The sequence below is a fragment of the Arachis hypogaea genome, chromosome 13 (genome assembly GCF_003086295.3).
Source record: "Arachis hypogaea cultivar Tifrunner chromosome 13, arahy.Tifrunner.gnm2.J5K5, whole genome shotgun sequence".
Taxonomy (NCBI): Eukaryota; Viridiplantae; Streptophyta; class Magnoliopsida; order Fabales; family Fabaceae; genus Arachis; species Arachis hypogaea.
In genome coordinates this window covers 124,243,665-124,251,417 of record NC_092048.1, presented here as the reverse complement: position 1 = coordinate 124,251,417, position 7,753 = coordinate 124,243,665, and the positions used below count along the sequence as shown (strand labels likewise).

The following is a 7,753-nucleotide window of genomic DNA, read 5'->3' as shown; positions in this document are numbered from 1 at the left end:
TCAAACATGGTTTTAGGCTAAATTTTTGGTTCTTGGCTTGGGTAAAGTGAGCAATTGAGTTCCTAGAGTTGGAATGTCCAACATTTAGTTTCAATTCTTGGGTTGTTAATTGTTCTTGTTCCCACTAACGCTAATTTGTTGCTAAGGTAATTAGCAAGCAAGTTAGGATTTGTGGGTTAAGGACACTAATGCTCATTTAACTTACTTTCCGATGTGAGGGTTGATCAAGTGAGACTAATCCATCATAATTGTCATAGTTGTGGTTCCAACAAGGAAAGGGCCCTTAGCTCACTCCAAGCCAAGACTCTTTTTGATGCTTTCAATCTTTTATATCTTTATATGTTGATTTCTTTTATACTTTACTTGTTTATATTGCATAGTTGGTTCTTTAATTTCTTAATTAGTTCAATCATTATAATTTTGCATGTTCTTTTATTTCTTTATATGTTCATTTCATCATTCATAACCCGTTGATCACTACAGCCGGAATTGCACACTCATTGTTCTAAAGTGCTCCTAAGGAGACGACTCGGGAGTCTAATACTCTCGTTTTAATTTGGTTTTGCTTGTGACATATCTTGTGAATTTTCAATTTGATTTGAGGGGCCAATTCATCGGGTTGGGACTATACTTACAACGTTAAATCCGTTTTCTTTGGATAACCGAGTTCCTAACCCACATGTGAGTTGGTTACACATCCCCCATCCTCAACTATCAAAATTTGGCGCTGTTGCCAGGGAGTTCACTTTATGTGCAATGAGTGCTACTATTTTTGGTTGTTATAAATATGTGAATATTATGAATACTTGATTTTGGTTTGCTACTTGGCTCTAATTGTAGATACCACATTCCTCTTTAGTTAACTTTAGTAGTCTTTGATTGTTGAGTTGGTTCTTGTTTACTTGTCTATTTTTGTTTTGCCCTTCATAATTGCATGGTTTTATTGCCTCCTCAGTTGAATGACACGGTCGCTTCCAGACCCGAGCTTGGCCACTTTTGATCCCGAAATTGAAAGAACTTTAACTCGTTTAAGGCAAGCTCGGTGTCGGCTAGCTTTTGTGAATAGTGAATCAGGTTCCCTTGAGGAGCACTCCCATTCACTATCACCAACCATCCGTGACCATCATTCTCCAATCAACGAGGAGACTCTATATTCATCTGTGGGGAGTACTGAATTGTCTTTGAGTGACTCAGGTGATACCGACATGGCAGACCCACCTAGAAGAATCACCTTGAAGGAGGCCGGAGCTCCTGATCTTAACTTGCAACCACTTCAAATCTTGTATCCGGCCTTAGATCCAAATTTTGAGCTCATTTCTAGCACGATAAACTTGCTCCCCAAGTACAATGAACTACCTGGAGAGGATCCCTTGAACCATCTCAATGATTTCCAAGTTGCTTGTGCAACCACAAGAAGACATGGGGCCGATGAAGCTGCAGTGTTGGGCTTCGCCTTTCCTTTCTCTTTGGAGGAAAAAGCGAAGGAGTGGTTTTATACTCAGACGGGTGAAGTTAGATCCAACTGGGACTTGTTGCGTAAAGAGTTTTTAGAAAAATTCTACCCTCCCCAGAAAACAGACAAGTTGCGAAGAGAGATTTCTTGCATTGTGCAACGGGGATGGGGAGACTTTGTATGAGTATTGGGAGAGATTCAAGAAGTTGCTGGAGGCTTGTCCTCACCATCGGATTGATGAGTTGGTTCTTATCAGTTATTTCTGTCAAGGAATGCATCATCAAGACAAGCTTCTCCTAGATGCCGCAAGTGGAGGTTCATTGACCAAGAACAAGACCGCTGCGGAAGCATGGAAAGTTATATCAGACTTGGTGGACTCCACTCAACACTCAAGGGCAAGGAGACCACAACCGAAAGCTGTGAATGAAGTTTCTCCCTCCGGAGATGCTACTTTGACCAAGACCCTTGGTGAAATGACAATTTTGTTGCGACAACTCACCCAAGGGCAACAAATTCCTCAAGCTTTGATAAGTGCTCCACCTCAACCTCCAAGGATCGAAGGACCACCAAGGGTATGTGGTGTTTGTGCGTGTGATGAGCGGATAATTTATACCCTTTTTGGCATTGTTTTTACATAGTTTTTAGTATGTTTTAGTTACTTTTTATTATATTTTTATTAGTATTTATGAAAAAATCACATTTCTGGACTTCACAATGAGTTTGTGTGTTTTTCTATAATTTTAGGTATTTTCTGGCTAAAATTGAGGGACCTGAGCAAAAATCTGATTCAGAGGCTGAAAAAGGACTACAGATGTTGTTGGATTCTGACCCTCCTGCACTCGAAGTAGATTTTTTGGAGCTACAAAAGCCCAATTGGCGCACTCTCAATTGCGTTGGAAAGTAGACATCTTGGACTTTCTAGCAATGTATAATAGTCTATACTTTGCCCGAGATTTGATGGCCCAAACTGGCATTCAAACTCCCACTAGAGACCCTTTTCTGGAGTAAAACGCCAGAACTGCCACCAGAACTGGAGTTAAACACCCAAAATGGCACCCAAGCTGGCGTTTAACTCCAAGAATGGCCTATGCACATGTATAGCTCAATGCTCAGCCCAAGCACACACCAAGTGGGCCCCGGAAGTGGATTTCTGCACTATTTGCACTTAGTTACTTATTTTCTGTAATCCTTAGTAACTAGTTTAGTATAAATAGCACTTTTTACTATTGTATTCATATCGGATCTTTTGATGAACTTTATCATCTTAGGACTTGGAGGCTGGCCATTCGGCCATGCCTAGACTATTTTCTCTCATGTATTTTCTACAGTGGAGTTTCTACACCTCATAGATTAAGGTGCGGAGCTCTGTTATTCTTCATGAATTAATGTAAGTACTATTTTTTTCATTCAATTCACACCTACTTCTTCTCCAAGATATACTCTTGTACTTAATTCAGTTAAGTCAGAATGAAGGGGTGACCCGTGACAATCACCCACTATCTTCGTTACTCGCTTAGCCAAGATCCGCATGCCTGACAACCACAAGAGGTCTACATGATGTTTAACGTAGTCATTGGATGACAGTCGGAGTATATTCTCTTGGGTCTCTGATCCGCAATTCGCATCGTCTCTCTTGACAACAGAGCATCTGAATATGAGATTAGAACCTTCGTGGTATAGGCTAGAACCATTGGCAGCATTCCTGAGATCCGAAAAGTCTAAACCTTGTCTGTGGTATTCTGAGTAAGATCTGGGAAGGGATGACTGTGAAGAGCTTCAAACTTGCAAATGTTGGGCGCAGTGACAGTGTGTAAAAGGATAGAGAGATCATATTCCGACGCTAGTGAGAACCGACAGATGATTAGCCGTGCAGAGATCGTACCTGGTATTTTTCATCCGAGAGGATCATAGAGCTTGCCATGGAAGAAAGCACGCATGATTGGAAGAAGACAATAGGAAAGTAGAGGTTCAGAAGCAACAAAGCATCTCCAAATGCTTATCTGAAACTCCCACCAATGAATTACATAAGTATCTTTATTTTATTTTATGTTTTAATTATCTTTTAATTATCAATACTCATAACCATTTGAATCCGCCTGACTAAGATTTACAAGATGACCATAGCTTGCTTAAAGCCGATAATCTCCGTGGGATCAACCCTTACTCACGTAAGGTATTACTTGGATGACCCAGTGCACTTGCTGGTTAGTTGTGCGGAGTTGTAAAAAGTGTGATCACAATTTCGTGCACCAGCGTGTAACACTCATTACACCGATGAGTGTCCTCAGCTCCAAGAGGACACTACATTGGCGGTAGCTAACTCTTACCCACAAAAACCAAATTACAACCAAGGATCCAACCAACATGGAGGAAATCAAAACCAAGGGTGGAGGGATAACTCAAACCAAAGGTGGAACCAAGCTCCTCAAGCTCATCCCAACCAAAACGCCCAAGTCTACTACTATCAACAACCCCAAGGTCAACCACAATACCAACAACCATACCAACAACCCCTACAATCGCAACCTCAAGGAAAGTACCAACACCCACATAGTAGGCCTAGCCCTCCTCAAGTTAACCAAGCCCTTCCTTCTAACCAACCTCACATGAATGACACAATTCACACCTTCATGCAAGAACAACGAGAGTTCCACAAGAAACAAGAAGCATATATGGCTACAATAGCCAATGCCCTTTCCCGTTTAACTCTCCCTCCTCAAACCGCACAAAACACCCAACAAGCTTCAACCTCAAGTAGTTTGCCCTCCTGTTCATGCCCTGGTTCGAGCTGTATGACCCGGGCTGATTGGCGACAAGTCAACCGACCTCTTCAGGTCAGGATTACCCGACCTCTTCTTAAAGAGTTCGGCCAAATCACCAGGAGAAGCCCAAAAAAGGGCCCAAACATAGGAACACGACCCAAGTCCAAAGGCTGCTCAAGAATAGAAGGATAGGGGCAGTTCCCTTAAAGATCAGATAACTCTATATCTCCAGAAAGGTCACTCCACACCATTATAAATACACTAGAGCACCCAGGTATAACTCATACTCTGATTCTACAAAATACCTGCTTAATACCCTTGCTAACTTAAGCATCAGAGTCCCTTGCAGGTACCACCACCCTCCGATAACGAAGGACCAGCACTGCCACCAAGTCTAATAAGTTGGACATGGCGGCTCCGGCCACCATCATCAAGTCGGACACAACAACGCCGACCAGCACAGAAGATCTCGTCCGAGTTCGACCTACAGTTTCAGGTAACCCTCGGAACATTGGCGCCGTTGCCGGGGACCTGGAAGTCATCCCATCACCATGGCGGACAACCTTGACAATGACCACGACTCCAGATTGGAGGAGAGAACCCCGCATAAGAACGCAGACAACACACCAAAGGATACGCCTCAACCTAACAAAGACAAAAATTTGCCAAACACGAAAATCATGGAGGCCCTACAAGCTCAACAACATCGCCTCAAACAGCTCGAAAAGGAGGCCGAACATCAACGAAAAGCTGAAAAAAATCTCCAGAGAGAAACTAGGCAACGCTGAGAGTTGGAGGATAAACTCCTAAAACTCGAAGCCAACCTAAAAACCAAGACTACACGATCCAGTCATGAAGATAACCCCCGAAAAGATCAAGACCCATTCACTAAAGAGATCATGAAAGCCAAAGTCCCAAAGGACTTCAAAGCTCCCGACATGACCCCGTACGACGGCACATCAAATCCAAGCCATCATCTTAGTAATTTCAAAAATAGAATGTACCTCACCGACGCATCGGACGCTATTCGATGTAAAGCCTTCCCAACAACCCTAACAAAAATAGCAATTAAGTGGTTCGACAGTCTGCCCCTGAGATCCATCACAAGTTTCGATGACCTACCCAAGAAATTTCTTGCCAGATTCTCCATCCAGAAGGACAAAACTAAGCACGCCCCAAGCTTATTGGGGATCAAGCAAGGAGATCGGGAAAGTCTTTACAACTATATGAAAAGATTCAACAAAGCATGTTTGGACATACAAAGTCTGCCAACAGAAGCAGCCATTATGGGCCTCATCAATGGCCTACGAGAGGGACCTTTTAGTCACTCCACATCAAAGAAACATCCCACATCTCTAAATAAAGTGCAAGAACGAGCAGAGAAGTACATCAACATAGAGGAAAACTCTCGATTAGGAGAGACATCAAAATCCGGATTCTCCTACTCCTCCCGACATAAGGAAAAAGAGTCCAAAAAAAAAAGAAGACCAACACGGAGAGAAGATTAAGAAATACCATAATTACACCCCCTTCGGGTATCTCTTGTGGAAGTTTACCGAGAAGTATGCCACACTGAGAAAATTCCACCACCTCGAGCAATTAAAAGTAAGAAAGGAGGCGAAAATCGAACAGAATACTATGAATACCACCGAATCTATGGACATCCTACCAACGAATGCTTCGACTTGAAGAATGTCATAGAAAAATTGGTGAGAGAGGGGAGACTAGATCGGTACTTAGCCAGTAAAACAAATGAGCCTAGAAAAAGAAGAAGAGACGAAGAAGTTGGATGAACTGAACGGCCACTTCGTACCCCAGAGAGACATGTCCATATGATACATGGAGGATTTACGGGAGGAGGAATCTCCAAATCATCTCGCAAAAGATAACTTAAAGAAGTATATCACGTCGAGGGAGGAGAAGAAGCACCCGACCTCCCTACTATTACTTTCACTAAAGAGGACGCGGCTGGCATCATCTCGGGACATGACGATCCCATGGTCATCACTATCATATTGGCCAACACTAACCTCCACCGCACACTAGTGGACCAAGGAAGCTCGACTGATATATTGTTTAAAACCGCCTTCGACAAACTCGGCCTAGAGGAAAAAGATCTCAGAGCATACCCGAACAACTTATTTGGACTAGGAGACACTCCAATCCAACCACTTGGATACATCTCACTACACACAACCTTTGGAAAAGGAAACCGGTCAAGGACACTCAACATATATTACATCGTGGTGGACGTGAGATCAACTTACAATGCCCTAATAGGTCGGACAATGATAAATCAGCTCGCCACAGTAGTCTCAACTCCACATCTATGCATGAAGTTTCCAACTACAGAAGGGATCGCTACTATAAAAGGAGACCAGAAAATAGCGCGCTGCTGTTACAACGAAAGTCTAAACCTCAGAGGCAAAGGAGAAGAAATCCACACCATCAAACTCGGGGGAATTCGAGGTCGGGAGGAACTTCGTCCACAACCTGAAGGCGAGATAGAAAAAGTCCAGATCGGAAATGTCCCAGATAAAACAACCAATATTGGCGCAATCCTAAAAAGAGATGTAAAGGAGTTCCTGATATAGTTCTTAAAAGATAATGTCAACCTCTTCGCATGGAAGGCCGCAGACATGCTGGGCATAAACCCCAAACTAATGTGCCACAAACAGGCAGTATATCCAGGATCTCGGCTAGTACAGCAGAGGCGTAGAAAGCTCAGACCGGAAAGACCCCAAGCTGTGGAAGAACAGGTACAAGCTCTACTAGAGGCAGGATTCATAAGAGAAGTCAAGTACCCATTATGGCTAGCCAACGACGTCCTGGTAAAGAAAGCAAATGGGAAGTGGCGGATGTGCACCGACTACACCGATCTCAACAAAGCTTGCCCGAAAGATCCCTATCCACTCCCAAGTATCGACGCCCTAGTGGATGCCTCCTCCGGATACAAATACCTCTCGTTTATGGACGCTTATTCGGGATACAATCAAATCCCGATGTATCCACCTGATCAAGAAAAAACCTCATTCTTAACCCCAAAAGCAAACTACTGTTACGTAGTCATGCCATTCGTACTCAAAAACGTAGGAGCCACGTATCAAAAATTAATGAACAAAGTCTTCGCAGACCATATCGGGAAACTTATGGAGGTATATGTGGACGACATGTTAGTAAAAGCACAAAGCGAGGAGTCACTACTATCCGACCTCGCCCAAGTGTTCAATACCATAAGAAAGTATGGCATGCGACTTAACCCTGCGAAATGCACCTTCGTAGTAGAAGCTGGCAAATTTCTGGGTTTCATGCTCACACAAAGAGGAATAGAAGCAAACCGGACAAGTACCGGGCCATACTCGACATGAAAAGCCCGAACTGTGTCAAAGAGGTGCAACAACTCAACGGGCGACTGGTAGCCTTGTCCAGGTTCATTATTCGACTCTAAGAAAAATTGTCGAGCTCCCTCAACAGCTCGGACCTTAAAAAAGTGGTTCTTAAAATCCCTAAAAGACCCATCGTACATAGAAAATACTTT

General features: G+C 43.2%; 1 non-coding gene across 1 annotated transcript; it reads right to left on the bottom strand.

Annotated features, from left to right (window-relative positions):
* Positions 1–1,580: 1,580 nt before the first annotated feature.
* On the bottom strand, positions 1,581–1,688 carry LOC112739552 (small nucleolar RNA R71). Its single transcript, XR_003170485.1, has one exon. It is a non-coding gene; the product is annotated as a small nucleolar RNA R71 (small nucleolar RNA).
* Between the last annotated feature and the right edge of the window lie 6,065 nt (positions 1,689–7,753).